The following is a 17,209-nucleotide window of genomic DNA, read 5'->3' as shown; positions in this document are numbered from 1 at the left end:
GGTAGGACCAGATTTCAGAGAATCTCGAAGGAAGAGAAGGAAGGATGATACAGACTGGGGACATGGCAGGAACAAAAAGGCAAAGACAGAAATCTGAACAGGACAGCCTGACAGCACAGGTCTGGGGAGTCCAGCAGAAACTTATCACTTGTGGAGAGACTTGAGGCAAGTTACTTAATCTCTCTGAGCATCAAGTCTCACATCTGTAAAATGGGAAATAATTAATGGCTATGTTGAGGGTAGATGTGAGGATTATTGCTGACACACGAGGTGTGTGTCTGATGTGCACGGTACTCATGAAATGATGGGAAATGATGAGTATTATCATAATGGGATGTGGGCAGGAGCAATGGGGAGACCAGTCTGGCAGAGGAAAGTGCAAGCATGCAGAATTTGAAGAATCCAGCAGGATACAAACCATAGAACACCATTAACGGATATAATTTCTTTTAAAGTCAGTCTCTACTTCTCAAATCGTCTTAAAAATGGAAACACATGGAGGATGTATGGAACCTGCCACCTGCCTTTTGAGATTTTGAGATAAAAAATAAGTTAGGGAATTAAATGCAAGGCTACCACTATGTTTCTATGTAATGAATGGGTCAGCACTCGTCATCATTATGACTAAGGCAGTGGAAGGAAAATGTGCTGAGCGATTCTGATCCTGATGTATTATGACTTCCTGTTGTGATAAAGGGGTATTTATTATGCTAGTGTTGGGAGAGCACTACTATTACCGAGAAACTGCCCCTAGGGGTGTGATAGGGTATGAAAGTAACTTTCCAGGGACAATGTGCTCAACAAATATTTACTCAACACACATCACAAAGTATGCATTGAATGCCAAGCTCTCTTCCCGGCATTCTGTCCTTATTCTACACTTCCGCATCCCAAGTTCATGACTGAATTCATTTCCATTACGGCGTCTTGCTTCCTCTGTCACTTGATATGTATGAGCTCTTCCTACACCAACTCTTTATTATAATGGAAATATGTCCCCCTAGTAATTTTTCCCATTTTGAGTTTTATTCAGGTGTAACTGACCATAGGTTTGTTTCATTTTCATACATGTATACATCCATTAAATCATTGTCATCAGCATCATGATCATCACGTCCAAAAGTGTTCCCTTGCCCCTTGTAATCCCTTCCTCTCACCCCTTACTGGGTCCTGGGCAAATGCCACTGGGAAGTGGGGCTGCATACAGAAATGTCACATATGGACCACGTATCTGCCAATAACAGCACAGAAAAGACATGGGGATAAAGCTGTATCAGGGTAAAGAAATGACTAGGGATGGTAAACTAACAATTCTTGTTGGGTTTATAACGTTAAGAGAAATAATATGTATAATGATAATGCCACCAAAACAGGAGAAAGGGAACAGAGCTATATTGTACTAACATTTCTATATATTGCTGGAAATAAGCTATTATAAATCTGAGGCTAATTCTGGTATGTTAAGATGTATATGGTAAACCCTAGAGCAACCACTAAAAAAACCCTTTAAAATATCGTGGAAAAAAAAATCATTGAAGACATTAAAATGTAACATTGGAAAATAGTCACTTAATTCAAAGAAAGCAGTAAAAAAGGAACTGAGGAACACGACATGAGGCACATAAAAAAACCAAACAAAACAAGTAAAATATCAGGCCTAAATCCAACTATATCAATAATAAATTTAAATGTGACTAAACACATAGTTCAAACCAAAGGTAGAGATTGTCAAACTGGATAAAAAAAAAAAAACCATGATAGAAGCATATGTTGTCTATAGAAGACACATTTTAAATTCAAAGATACAAATAGATTAAAGGTAAAGGATGCAAAAAGATGTATTATGAGAAGAGGAACCACAGGAAAGCTAAAATGGTTATACTGACATCGGACAAAATATGACATTAATACATGAAGCAAAACCTGACGGAAATGTGGGGAGCCACGGACAGATGAGGAAAGACAGCTGGTGACTTCAGTACTCCACTCTCAGTAGTGGACAGAATAACGAGGCAGAATATAAAAAATTATGGGATGCACCTAAAGCAGTACTTAGAGGGAAATTTACAGCTGTCAATGTCTATATTAAAAAAGAAGATAAAATGAAGGAAACAATCAACAAATTGAAAAGGAAGCCTATGGAATGAGAGAAAATATTTGCAAATCATGTAACTAATAAGGGGTTAATACCCAAAATACATATGTGTGTGTGTGTGTGTGTGTGTGTGTGTGTGTGTATAAACTCATACAACTCAATAGCAAAACCCAACAAACAATCCAACTAAAAAATGGGCAAAAGATCTGAATAGACATTCTTCTGAACAAGACATCCAGATGGCCAACAGACACAGGAAAAGATGCTCAGCATCACTCATCATCAGGGAAATGCAGATCAAAACCACAGTGAGATATCACCTCACACCTGTTCTAATGGCTAGTATCAAAAAGACAAGAGATAACAAGTGTTGATGAGGACATGGGGAAAAGGGAACCCTTGTGCACTGTTGGTGGGGTGTAAATTGGGTGCAGCCACTGAGGAAAACAGTATGGATGTTCCTCAAAAAATTACCAGTAGAAATACCATATGATCCAGCAGTTCCACTCTGTGTATTTATACAGAGAAATGAAAACACTAATTCAAAAAGATAAGATGTACTCCCACATTCATCAAAGCATTATTTATATAGCCAAGAAATTAAACAACCTAAATGTCCATTGATGGATGAATAGATTTTTAAAATGTGGTGTGTATACATATACAGTGGGATATTATTCAGCCATTAAAAGGAAGGAAATCTTGCTATTTGTGACAACATGAGTAGACCCTGAGGGCATTATGCCAAGTGAAATAACTCAGACAGGAAAAAATAAATACTATATGATCTTACTTATATGTGGAGTCTAAAAACAACAAAGAGGACAGGTAAGCTCGTGGATATAGAGAACAGATTGGTGGTTGCCTGAGGCAGGGGTAGGTGGTGGGTAAAATGAGTGGAAGGGATCAAAAGGTATAAGTCTTAAGTCATAAAATGAATAATCCATAGAGATGTAATGTACAGCATGATGATGATAGGTAATAATAAGGGGTTTCATATTTGAAAGTAGCTAGGAGAGTGGATCTTGAAAGCTCTCATAAGAAAGAAAATTGTAACTATGTATGATGATGTGTGTTAACTAGATTTACTATGGTGGTCATTTTGCAATATATACAAATATTAAATCATGACATTGTACACCTAAAACTAATATAATGTTGTATCAATTATATCTTAATGAAAAAAAAAAAAGAGACCATCTCAAATCATTAACCCTAATTTCTGCCTTAAGACATTTGAAAAAGAAGAGGAACCTGAATCTAAAACACCAATACTCTCGACCCCTCTTTCTGTGGCTGGTTTCCTGCTGGTGAGCAGGATTTGCCTGGAAGCAAAAGGCAGTGGAGCGTGGTTTAAAAGTTTAAAAGATAACATTTTAAATTTAAAAAATCAAAATACAACATTGGAAGCTATAGTTTGATCTAAATTTTCCATGCATCCTCTTGCTTGGTTGTCACTTCCAACTTCCAAACACTTTTGTGAGTGAAAAGTGCTTTTCAATGTCAATAAATTGTTTAAACATCACTGTTGGAAAACCACCTAAATATGAAAGATTCATTAGACCAATGGGCTTGCGTTTCAAAAAGGCCCATGTAACGCATCGTGATTTGAAAGCCACCTTTTGCCTGCCAATACTTGGTGTAAAAAAGAATCCTTCATCCCCACTATATACAACTTCGGGTGTTATTACCAAAGGCACCGTAATTGAGGTGAACGTGAGTGAGCTGGGCCTTGTGACGCAAGGAGGCAAAGTTATTTGGGGCAAATACGCCCAGGTTACCAACAACCCTGAAAATGATGGATGCATAAATGCAGTCCTGCTGGTTTGACAGCAGCTTCAGAGAAGAAATTCCTTATAATTACTGAAAACTACACACCGATCAGGAAGACCACCATTACTGTGGTGGTTCTGAGTACTACCAAACAGCCTCACGTATCTGCAGTCATCCAGAGAAGTATTTATTCTATTGTGAAAAACATTAAAATAGACATTTATTAAAATTTAAAAAAAATGACAGAAGTTCTTAATTAAAATTAATCTAAAATTTAAAAAAAATTAAAAAAAATTTAAGAAGTTCTTAAAGGAAAGTCTGTGTTGTACATTTAAGTATAAAGAACTTTCATTTCAACCAAGCCAGTACAGTAAGCATTTGGGTGATATTGGCGATTTTTTTTGGCCCTTGGTATCAGCATTAATTCAACCATATGATAAAGAGCTTTTGCATACTTACTATGTGATAAGCACTCAGTCAAGTACTTAGTAAATAGCAAACTTCCAATCGCTTCTCGGCCTTTTGGCTAAGATCAAGTGTAATATCTGTTCTTATCAGTTTAATAGCAAACTTCCATATCAAAAGTAGTGATTAGTTTTTGTTAGGAGGGAACAAATATAAGACCTTACAGAATCTGTTTTTATTCTCTAACTAAAGGTTAAAAACTTTTGCATGCCAGGATGCCTAGGTGGCTTAGTTGGTTAAGCATCTGCCTTCGGCTCAGGTCATGATCCCGGGGTCCTGGGATCGAGCCCCACATGGGGCTCCTTGCTCAGCAGGGAGTCTGCTTCTCCCTCTCCCTCTGCTGCTCTCCCTGCTTGTGCAAGCATGCTCTCTCTCTCTCTCTCTCTGACAAATAAATAAATAAAATCTTTAAAAAACAAAGAAAGAAAAAAACCTTTTGCATGCCTTTGCAAAAATAAACTCTCATCCTTCATATTCCAATGCCACTGCTTGGTAAATAACAGATTAAATTCTCAGAGTCTGTATTAAATATCACTGAATTCTGAACTAATCAAATGCCTTCTTAAATGAACAACAGGAATGAAAAGTCTGGAAAGATTTTCTAATTGAGATGATATCCCGGAGGGTCCAGAGGACGTTCTGAGAAAGTATAATTTTGGGGTGTTACGTCGCTCAGTATTTCCTGGCGGATGGCAGCAAAGGAAGGCCTTGCAAGTTCCCAGAGGTAAGGGAGGCTTTGCCTGTCAATCACAGGCTTCCCTGTGGTTCTCCAGGAAGTGGTGGGAGCAGGACTGTCTGAATCCAGTTGTAGAGCAGGGTCACAGATGACGGGGTTTATCTTGGGCACAATTTCCCCAGACTACCACCCGTAAGTAACCCTTTGACTCTTAATCATCCAGAAGGCGGATAAACACTGCTAAAAAGCTGGCAGGTGCACAGACCTTGACGTCTTTGTTCTAATTCCAGTTGGAATGTACACTGTATGATCTTAGCCAACTTAATTAATTTTTCTGAGCTTCGGCTTTTGCATTTGAAAAATGACTATAGTGGTGGTGATATAACCCACAGGATAGGTTTGTATAGGCTGCTTAACTCAATTAATACTATTTGCCTTTCTCTGCTCTCAACTACAAAGATTGAAGCTACTGGCCCACAATCCCTTGAGCGTTAATCAGAGGCCTGAAGACTTAAAAACTCTTAAGAGTCTGAAGTTCATGTTCAAAACTTTGGGCCATTAAGCAGGGTAACAGATTAATAGATTCCATCTGTTCTTGGCTCTTTACAGAGCCGTCTGGATGAATCTTTTTCTTTTCAACTTGCTAATTTTATCTGTAATCTAAATACTAAAAAAAATGGCAAGTACTGTACTGTACAAATAACATTGTTCTTCCTGAATGATTTGGGGGTAAGTTGTGGCCAGGATGTCCACCACCCCAAATACTTCAGTATGTACACAGATTAACAAGGACATTGTCCTGGGTAATCACAGCACAACCAGCAAAAGTCAGGACATTACACTGATGCATTACCACCATCCACTCCTTGGACCTCAGTCATGTTTCACCAATAATGTCCTTTTATAGCTCAAGGATCCAACCCCGGATCGTGTGCTGCATTTTCTTAGCACGCAGCTTGGGACTTTTCCACCTGGAAGAGTTCAGACCTTGACACTGGAAGCCAAGCCTTTGTAGCATGCCCCTCACTTTGGGTTTATCTGACCCTTCCTCGCGAATGAATGCAGCTTATAAGTTCTTAGCAAAATAGTCCAGATGTGTGCTAGGGTCTCCGTGCCTCCTACCAGGTGGAAAGTGACTTCGGTGAGTCCTGTTCCAGGGGATGCGATTTGGTTACTGGGTTGAGGTGTTCTAGTTTTTCACCTGTAATTCTGTTCTTTCTCTCTCTGTGTCCGAGGCATTTTGTGGAAAGGTATTTTGAGACTATATGATTATCCAACTTCCTCCCTCTAGGTCTAGCACTTAGGGATGTGTCTTGGCTAAATTAATTATTACTGTGATGTTTGGCATTCACACTTATTATGCATGTATTATTAGCTGACTTGTAATATTAAAAGCTGACTTTTCTCCCCATTTGCATTTATTTGTTTTTGGTGTGTGTTTACATCTGTATGGACTCATGGTTTCCTATTTTATTCTGAGGGCTTTAATCCTTGCATACCATTACGTATTTTGATATTCAAATTCTTTCTGATTTAACCAGTGGAAGCCCCTTCAGTGCTTGCTTCTGCGTCATTTGCCATGTCCTCAACTGCAACACAACATTCCAGGCTCATCTTATATCTCTCCGGGCCCCGCCCCAGAATCAACTCTTTCTCCAGGAAGCCCTGATCCTTTTTAGTGGAGAATGGTATTTGAACCCCAAGGATTTCTCAGATTAAGTTCAATCAAGTCGCTGGCTTGTTTCTCTGGATGTCAGTGACTCTAGGGCTGTGAGCTCATGTTTGATTGAACTTAATCTGAGAAAATCCCCAGGGTTAAAACAGGTTCCTTTGCAACAGAGAGCATTTTTGTTTGCTTCTGCTGGGAAACTACCAAGCTGCATCTGCACTGCTCCGTCTGGAGCTTGAGTTCCTTCCATTTTTTTTTAAATTTAAATTCATTTAGCCAACATATAGTACATCATTAGTTTCAGATGTAGAGTTCAATAATTAATCAGTTGTGTATAACACCCCAGTGCTCATCACATGACGTGCCCTCCTTAATGCCTGTCATCCAGTTACCCCATGCCCCCACCATCCTCCCCTCCAGCAACCCTCAGTTTGTTCCCTAGAGTCAAGAGTCTCATGGTTTGTCTCCCGTTCAGTTTTCCCTCCCTTCCCCTATGGTCCTCTGCACTATGCTTTATGTTCCACATATGAGTGAAACCATATGATAACTGTCTTTCTCTGATTGACTTATTTCACTTAGCATAATCCCCTCCAGTTCCATCCACATGGATGTAAATGGTAAGCATTCATCCTTTCTGATGGCTGAGTAACCGTCCATGTATATACGGACCACATCTTCTTTATCCATTCGTCTGTCGACGGACATCTCGGCTCCTTCCACAGTTTGGCTCTACCATCCTTAACCTGGCGTTGGTACAAGCCTGGCCTCCTCTGTGGGGTCGTTCCCACAGTTTGTCTTTAGAGTCTCATGTTTCTCACCTGCTCTGTTCAGGCTTCAGCTCACTCTTCCCCCTCCCCTCCCGTTCCTCTCTCTCGGGCGTGGAATCTCCCCTTGCTGATTCAGGAGCCGTGCCTGGCTGTCCTCGTGAGAGCATCCGTCAGTGACCCAGCACTGAGGCCCAGAAGCCCTGATGCCCTCAAGAGAGTATTCACAGGTGACCCCCACACCACAGCCAGAGACTTCTTTACAATGTAAAACCAGGTTATGCTCGTTCCTGGCTGCAAAGGTGCAAATGTACCTCCCAGCACACTGAGACCAAAGTGCAAACACCTACCTGTGTGGTCCGCTTCGTGCCTGTTTCTCGGATTCTGTCGCTCACCAACACGTGATCCTTCCAGAAGAGCATTCCTTCTATTCCTTCCACAGAACACCCTGGCTCCCACTTCAGTGTCCGCACTGGGTACCCCTGTTTGACATTCTTGCCCTTTCCCCCAGCGCCGGTTCTCTCCTTGGCTTGTCTCGGACGGCGGGAGCCTGGCTTCGCAGAGCTGTTCCCTCCAACACTGCCACCCTCACTCGCTGGTAACTCTGTGCCACCTGTGAGCGCTCATCACCACCTGAAATTCTTGTAATTCTATTTAACTCTTGTCTGGTAATGTTTTACAAGGATATAATGCCAGGAGAACAGACCCCCGAACCCCAGTGCTGAGACCTCCTAGCACATGGTAGTCACTATTTGTGACCATGTTCATTGAATAAATAAATGAGGGAAAAGCTATCACTCAGAATATCAGAATCCTTGCAAAGTACATCCTCTTCTGTTAGGAGCATCCCTGAGGTGGAGGACAGATAGAGTCAGGGAAGCCAAGGGGAGGGGGGCCAGGCCCTCCTCACCAGTGTTTTCCGCTAGGTCTTGGTTTGTTAATTCACCAGCCCAGCATTCAAAGAGTCCATGGAAGGTCAACTCTTGGCTTTGTCTCTCAGCCCAAAGCTTATCCTTTTGCTCTCGGACTAAAGTAGGCTGTGCGTGCTCCCATTCTATACATTGTTTGTTTGCTTGTTTGGTATTCGTGAACCTTGCAAGACTTTGGACAAACACACACATCCACACGAAAGCTGCAAAGTACTTCACAAACTCTCGCGCTGAATCAACATTGATGTTCTTCCTGGTGGCGGCAGAGTAGAAGTCCTTCTCACGGGATCTAATTTGGAACATGCTTGTGCGTCGCAGATGCTCAGAAAGTGAAAACTTCACGGCGCTTTTTGGGGTGAAGGAGGATTCAGCACAGCTTGTATTTCGCGTGCAAGAAGGCCCCTTGCGTGGCAGGTGCATACACTCAAATCTTGCTGTGCACAGGAAGCAGGGACAGCAGCCCAGCCTCCGTGTGCTTAACGAAAAGGTAAAATACTTTCTCTCTGGCCTTTTCTTTTCCTCTCAGTCATGCATAAGCTGAAAACGGAAAACATAGAAACATGTTGCAAAAAGTCAAGCGTTTGGAAATGTCATTGCCCTGGCCGATGTGGTTAGATTTTCGAGCGTGGTCAAAGGGTCCCTTCAGAGCTTTATTTTAACACTGCCAATGTTCATTCTTCCTGGCGGGGGTGGGGGTGGGGGCTCTGCCTACTGCTTCCCCTTCCTCGGGGCTATATATAAATAAATATATTTATTTATTTATTTTTCATACCTTACTGCATACTTTCGGCCAGCCAGCTGCATTTTATATTGCAAATTGGTTTTGACTCTGAGGTCTGGAGTTTCGCTCAAGCCTGACACCATGGGTTTTTGCAAACCTGGCTTTCTAGCTATTCGATTATACCTATGTATATGATTCATGCTGACATCCCTGCACTGATGGATCATGTTTGCTTTTGGTGGAGATGAACTCCAAGAGACAGGCTTTTAGAACGATGTTCTGAAGTCCGATTCTCTTACATGGAGTGCGTTTACCTCATCTATTGCCTTTAGGTGGTGTAGAGTACACACGCACAAAGCAAGACCCGCGATTGCTATTAGATCGTGGTAGAAGAGGCTCGGGACCAATATTATGTTTATCGAGTAAAAATAGCATATTCCATTTCCACTTAGCAATTTAAATTTTTCTTTTGGGTAGAATTTGGGGGATTCATACAGAAAAGGAGAAGGTATTTCGATGTATTCTTGGCTAGTAGGACAAGATCCTCTCATCCCTCTGTGGGTGAGTAAGAGTTTCCTGATGTAACTGTGAAGAAGCTATAAAGGTGCTATCATATAAAATTCGTCTGGTCTTTGTCATACGCTCCTGGCACAGAGCTTCTAAAAGCCCTTGGAACTCCCTGAGAGGTAGAGGAGTGCCTTTGTCAGTCATGAGACCCTTGGATTGCTCCTGAGTTTATGCTAATGAGATGAATCTTGGTGGGTCCCCAGTAGCTTCAGGATGGCCGGGGTTACTCTCCAGAAAGAGTCACCACGTGATTCGAAGGCTGGGACTTTGAGGCAGCCCAACCTCCAGAGAGGGGAGGGAGAGTTGGAGATGAGTTCCATCACCAATAGCTAATGATTTAATTAATTGTGTCTATGTAATGAGACCCCAATAAAAATTCTGGACACTGAAACTCAGGGGAGCTTCTTTGGCTGGTCAGCATATTGATGTGGCAGCAGAATGATGTACGTGGTTCCCGGAGGAGTGGGCATGGAGTGGGCAGGTCTCCTCCTTTGGCTGGTCCTGAGTTGTACCCTTTATAAGACAATGGTAATCGCGACTGTATCACTTTCCTGAGTTCTGGGCACCGTTCTCGTGAATTCTCAAGCTGAATGGGGTCATGGGAACTCCTGAATTTGTAGCTGGTTGGTCAGAAGTGTGGGTGCCCTGGGACCCCCTGAACTTGTGGCTGGGGCCTGAAGAGGGGGCAGCCCTATGGAGGACGGTGCCCTTAACTCATGGGGCCTCTGCTGACTCTCAGTGGTCGGAGCCAGAGTGGATTTGCAGTACACCAGTTGGTGGTACATAGAGGCAACATTAAAAAACACTGAAGCTAACTAAGAGGCAGACTTTGTGCACATGTCTGGGTAAAGCACGTAAAGGTCTTCTGAGACAGAAAGGGTGATGGGACAGGCTGAATTCACCTAGTGACCTTTCAGAAAGCACCCTTTCTCTCCTCACAAGACACTAGTGTCTATCTCCATCCATTAATATGGGGGGTTGTGTCTATGGAAGGTTTAAGGGTTTTTAATTAGGGCAGTCACCATCAGGAAGACAAAGGGAGATCGGATGACGGAGGAAATGAATGGTCTGCCTCGCACTCCGCTCTTGGGCCAGTGGGGGCTCAGTGGTAGGAAGGAGGGGCCACTGAGCTGGGAGACTGGGAGCAGGCATGGCGTCTAGGGGACAGGGGGTAAGCTCCAGCAAAGAGGTGGAGAATGGGCATTCTCCCCGTGTTGTGTGGAGTACATGTTTGCTCCGGTTTCCTGAAATTTGGAACCCAAGCAGCTTCAAGAGCCATAAAGAATAGAATCCTCAGGATGAGTCCTGTGAACAGTGGTGGATGCAACATGTCTAGTGGCTTCAGGACTGTGGACGTATTGACAAGATGGGACCTGGAGGAGCAGGGTCAGCTTTTGAGCACTCGAACTGGGGCTAATGCAATGGAGGGATTGAATTTTTAATTTGACTTAATTCATTTAATTTTAACTCACCTGCTGTTAAGCTGAAATAGCCTCGTATGGCTAGTCTCTCCCTTCCTGCACGTCCCAGGTCTAGAGGTTCCTGAGGTCCTGGAGAGACAGGGTGGCAGGCTGTGAATCCCATCTTGGTGCAGAGCAAACTGTGAGACCTTAGGGGGCTTGATTTCCTTCTCTGTGTTCACTTTCTTCCTCTATAAAAAAAAGGGAATAAAGAAAGCCTACCTCATAAAACTGCTTCATATGTGAGTGCCTGCACATAATAGGCATTCAGTAAATATTAGATGGAAAAGTCTACAGATAATGAGTTGGAAACAACCTACATCAGTTTTGAAAGGTGAGTTTTATTGTCTTCAAAAGCAAATGCCAACGTGCATGTTATTGAATTCGTTTATGCTTTTATTTGTCTCAGGAACCCATTTGCATATTATAATTGGAAAATAAAAGTATGTCTCACAATATAGACACTAACTAAATGGCTTTCTTAGGAAGCTTCACAAGGTTAACCATATTATTCAATAAATACATCTTGACTTTACCTTCAAATGAAGTTATCTGGGACAAAATGGTTTGTTTTCCTCCCACTTGGAGTCTTTTTTCTCATTTTTAATAATAAAAAAAGTCCAAGAGCAGTCGTTGGCACAAAGAAATAGCATGGTGTGGCACACACAATCTTGGGAAGTCACTTTCAGAGAAAGCGTTGGTGCCAAACTGGGCACCATGTTTATCGTTCTGTGGGTGAGAAGAGACAGTGCTTCTCAGGGCCGCCTCCCCCGCACTGAAAGAGCCTGCTTGTGATTGCGATTCAGACTGGTCACCACGAGACACAAGCAGAACATAGTGTTCAACTGCTTTTTATTACAAATATATATATATATATATCCTGTTATAATTATGTACCTTACCAGGGCTGCAGCAAAGAAAAGAGTATTTGTTAACCTGCCAGGATCTTGCCAATAAATTTCCATGTGTTATGATAATGTTCTCTGCACCAGACCATATCATCCCAAGTTATAAATGACATTTCTTACCTTCTAGGAAGAGAGGAGATGCTTGGGGAAGCCACGGGAAAGGATGAATGTGACGATTTGTGCCACACACCCAGCCACTTCACCATCACGATAGTAAGAGCTGCCATCTTGCGAGCGCCCGTGGCGGGCCTGGCCACGAGCTGTGAGCTCAACCACCACCCTCCAGAGAGTACATTTGTGCTGATTCTTGTGTGCCTGAGAACTGGAGGCTCGGGGCTGGTTGTTGCCAGAACTTCAGGTCACACCCAGGTTCTCTGTCTCCCGGAGAAATGACAACTGACCCCTTTTCCGATGGATGACATTGAAGAGCAGCGACCTTACATTTTGAAGGGTGTCTATCCCAAGAAAACAAAGAGTATACAAGATTAAAAATAAGTTTGTGTCAAAAATGAAAAAAAAATCATAGAAAATGAGAAAAGTCATAAAAGAATGAAATTTCTAAATTCTGAAGAGTTTTTTCTAATAAAATAAAGAGTAGTTGTCGCTGTGCTCTGGGCACTGTGCAATAGAGTTGTATAGGAACTCACTAATGTATACAGGAACCATACGAGGGAAGTTCCAGGATCATCCCTGTTCACAGATGAGGAAACAGAGCACGGTCAGCGACTTGTCCAGAGTCCCACAGCTAGTAGTAATGGGGGAGCTGAGACTCAGAGCCTGCATCTCTCCTAGCATAACAAGCACAGTTGATGAAGAACAGTTGATAGTCATGTGCACGCTGCTGGATCTGGTAGGGTCTTCAGAGAGCTATTTCCTTTCACAGCCCTTAAGGTGAGTTTTGTCAAAGTATTATTAAATAATTTATTTGGAATATTCTTCAAAAGAGTATTTAAACTTTTAAAAAAAATTTTAAGAGAGAGATTGAGCATGCACGAATGGGGGTGAGGGGGTGGAGGGGCAGAGGGAGGGGGGGAGAATCTTAAGCAGGTTCCAAGCCCATCATGGAGCCCAACGCAAGGCTTGATCTCACGACCCTGAGATTACGACCTGAACTGAAACCAAGAGTTGGATACCCAACCTACTGATCCATCCAGACCTCTCAAAAGACTATTTTATAGAAAGAGGACAGGTCTGTCCAGGTCAAAGCTGGAAAAGACCAAGACGGCCTCTCGGTACCATGGACTGTTCCCCCTTCCAGGAACAGCTGGCCTTGCCGTCTTGGACCCTGAGGGATACAGAACCAGCCCATGAACTTCATAGAGAGCCATGAACTTGGCCTCTCTAAGAGGCCCCCCAGGAGCTGTCCCTCCCAGATCAGTTGGAGGGCTGCCCTCTCCTTCCTCCCTGGGAACCCCTGGTTTGTTCTTTTCCTCCAGGACACTTACTCATATCGCTGATGGCACCTAGCTCCTAGCGTCAGGTGCTGAGAGCTGAATCAAGCCACGACTGCCTTCTGGCATGCCGAAGAACTCCGTGGGGGCATTTTGGGAACTGATCTGGCCCCCGATACCCTGACTTTATTCTCCCTTCCCCATTTCTCTTCCAGTCTTTTAAAAATCTTAATAGTGTTTGTCTTTTTGTAAGCTGACTCAAATCATTATTTGAATAAGGCTACTTACAAATACTCAAAATGATTTTTTTGTTTAACGCAGGCATGGGTGTCTGATTTTCTTTCTCTTTTCCTGTTACTGGGTTATTTCTGCTTACGACACAGAGCACATGGAACACTCGATAAGATGTCACCACACAGTTCAGCGAGGTAGGAATCAAAAAGAAAGAATTTCTACCCTTGGCATCCTTCCTGGCCTCTGGCTCTAGAAGAAGGCTTGTTCACCTGGCCCTGATTTGTTTCACACAGGCCTGGATGTACCCGGAGTGCCCGTGAGTCCAGTGTGCTTTTCACACTCTTACATTTTTTTTGGAATAATTTGAGGATGGGTATTAACTCTTCTTCACATGTTTGGTTGAAGCCATCTGTGAAGCTGCCTGGACCCGCACTTTTGCTTGTTGGGAGGTTTTTGATTACTGTTTCAGTTTTGTTCCTAGTAATCCGTCTGTTCAAAGCTCCTGTTTCTTCCTGATTCAGTCTTGAAGATTGTATGTTTCTAGGAATTTATCCATTTCTTCTAGGTCATCTATTTGTTGGTGTGTAGTTGATGGCCTATATTTCTGTGGTACTGGTTGTAACTTCTTTTTTTTTTTTATTTCTGATTTTATTTATTTGGGTCCTTTCTCCTTTTTTCCTGATGACTCTAACTAAAATTTTGTTTATCTTTTCAAAAAACCAGCTCTTAGTTTCATTGATCTTTTCTATTATTTTTTTTTTTAATTTTTATTAAATTCAATTAAGTTAACATATACTGTATTATTAGTTTCCGGGGTAGAGTTTAGTGATTCATCAGTTGCATTTAACACCCAGTGTGCATTACATCATGTGCCCTTCTTAATGCCTATCACCCAGTTACCCAATCCCTCCACACACCTCCCCTCCAGCAACCCTCAACTTGTTTCCTATAGTTCTATTGCTTTTTAGTCTCTATTTCCTTTCTGATCTTTATTATTTCCTTCCCTCTACTAACTTTAGTCTCTGTTTGTTCTTCTTTCACTAGTTCCTTTAAATGTAAAGTTAGATTGTTTATTTGAGATTTTTCTTGTTTCTTGAGGTATCGCTATGAACTTCCCTTTTAGAACAGCTTTTGTTGCATCCCAAAGATTTTGGGACATTGTATTTCCATTTAAATTTGTCTCCAGGTGTTTTTTTTATTTCCTTTTTGATTTCTTTATTGACCCATTGGTTGCTTGATAGCATGTTGTTTAGTATCTGTTCGTGCTTCTTTCCTTGTTTTTTTCTTGTGGTTAATTTCTAATTTCATACCATTGTGGTTAAAAAAGATGCTTGATGTGATTTCAGTCTTCTTAAATTTATTGAGACTGGTTTTGTGGCCTAGCATGTGACCTATCCTGGAGAATGTTCCATGTGTACTTAAGAAAATTGTGTATTCTGCTGATTTTGCATGGAATGTTCTATAGGTATCTGTTAAGTCCATCTGGTCCAGTGTGTCCTTTGAGGCTGATGTTTTCTTATTGATTTTCTGTCTGAATGATCTGTCCATTGATGTAAGTAGGGTGTTAAAGTCCCCTACTGTTATTGTACTGTTGTCTTTTTCTCCCTTCATTTCTGTTAATGTTTGTTCTATATATTCAGGTGCTCCTATGTTTAGTGCATAAATGTTTACAAATGCTATGTCCTCTTACAGGATTGACCCCTTTATCATTATGTAGTGCCCTTCTGTATCTTTTGTTACAGTCTTTATTTTAAAGTGTCTTTTGTCTGATGTAAGTATAGCCACCCTAGCTCTACTCCCCCCACCCCTTACTTGGATCTGGATATCATTTTCCAGGTCTCTTGTCATGCACAGGTGAAGAGATCAGTCAAATCCGTACCACCACAGAGATTTCATTTATTGCCACAGATGCACAAAATAAATAACCCAGCATCACACACAAAAGAAAACAACAAGAAACGCCCTTTGTATCTTATGAGATTGCTCCACAGAAGAGTAACTGAATACCTGACAAGGCAAACAGGCCAAGCTCACTTATGAATATAAATGCAAAACTCCTAAAAATATATGTTATAACCTACATGTTTCGATGTCTAATATATAACACATAAGCATATTCACTCGAAAATTGCAAAGAGAAACCTTAGGAAATCTGTTGATATAATCGATCATATTACAGACTCAATAAGGAAAAGCATGTGATTCTCAAAAGATGCAGAAAAAAGGCATTTGATGACATTCTGCATTTACTCATTACAAAATACATTCAGAAACCAGTCATAGAATGGAACCTCCATAGCCAGGTAAACATCATCTTGTGAAAGTCTACCGCAGTTATGACCATGTGACAGGCAAAGATTAGAAACAGAACCTTGAAAGTCAAGGGTGCTGCTCCAGTCGGCTCTGTCTTGAAGGACCTGGCCGGCGTGAGGCAGGGGAAAGAGGCATAACAACCAGAAAGAAGAACAAAGTCAAACCATTATTGGCAGAAGATGCGACACTGATATGGAGAATGTAAGAGAAAGTAGAGACAGACGTGTAACCACGCTAGATTGGTATTTTCATAATATATGAAATTTATGCAAATCAGAAAGAAAAAGACAATGATCCTGGTCCATTGTGGCTTCCATAAAAGAATACCACAGATGGGGCGGGTTATAAGCAGCAGAAATCTATTTCTCACATTCTGGAGGCTGGAAGTCCAAAGTCAAGGCACCCGTGGATTTTGCAATTTTATTTTATTTTTTTAAAAGATTTTATTTGTCTATTTGTCAGAGAGAGGGAGAGAGAGAGAGCACGCACAAGCAGGGGGAGTGGGAGACTGAGGAAGAAGCAGACTCCCAGCTGAGCAGGGAGCTCAATGCGGGACTCGATCCCAGGACCCTGGGATCATGACCTGAGCCGAAGGCAGATGCTTAACCGACTGAGCCACCCAGGCATCCCACAGCAGTGCCATTTTAAAAAATGGGCCAAAGAAGGGATAATTCATGGAAAAGAAACCCTGAAAGATCAAAGAATATATGAAAGAGGCTCAACCTCCCTAAAAATCCTGACATGTAAATAATAAATGAAATCATTCAGACCCATCAGATTGGAAAAATTATCAGGTCTGATCATTCCAAGTGTTGATAGATATGGAATTGCAAGGATTGTTACTTCATGGAGTGATTTAGCAACATGTGATTTAACCAGTGACCCAGCAAATGCAGTACTAGGTATATTTTAGAGAATTTGGAAAATGATCACACCGAGTCCTAACTAAGGTGTATGTTGGGGCATTGTTTATAAAACAGCAAAAATCAAAAACCACCTAGTTGTCCACCTATAAGGAACTGGATAAATAAATTGCTATATATTCATACAATGAATAATGTTAACCAGCAAGAACAAATATACTAAGACATAGGTATGAGCATGAACCAATCTTGAAAACGCTTGTTGGATGAGAAAAGCAAATCATTGCAAACAAATGCATACCTGGTTAAAATTGTGAAACACGTACCGCAGTATTATAAATTGGTTGTGGACACAATCGAGAGGTAAAGGTATAAACACAA

The 17,209-nt window shown here is 41.7% G+C and overlaps 1 pseudogene; it reads left to right on the top strand.

Annotated features, from left to right (window-relative positions):
- The first annotated feature begins 4,374 nt into the window (after positions 1–4,374).
- On the top strand, positions 4,375–4,537 carry LOC116646783 (annotated as a pseudogene).
- Positions 4,538–17,209: the final 12,672 nt, after the last annotated feature.

The sequence above is a fragment of the Phoca vitulina genome, unplaced genomic scaffold (genome assembly GCF_004348235.1).
Source record: "Phoca vitulina isolate PV1807 unplaced genomic scaffold, GSC_HSeal_1.0 scaffold37, whole genome shotgun sequence".
Classification (NCBI taxonomy): Eukaryota; Metazoa; Chordata; class Mammalia; order Carnivora; family Phocidae; genus Phoca; species Phoca vitulina.
Note: the sequence above shows the minus strand (reverse complement) of the source record. Positions and strands in the feature narration are given on the sequence as shown.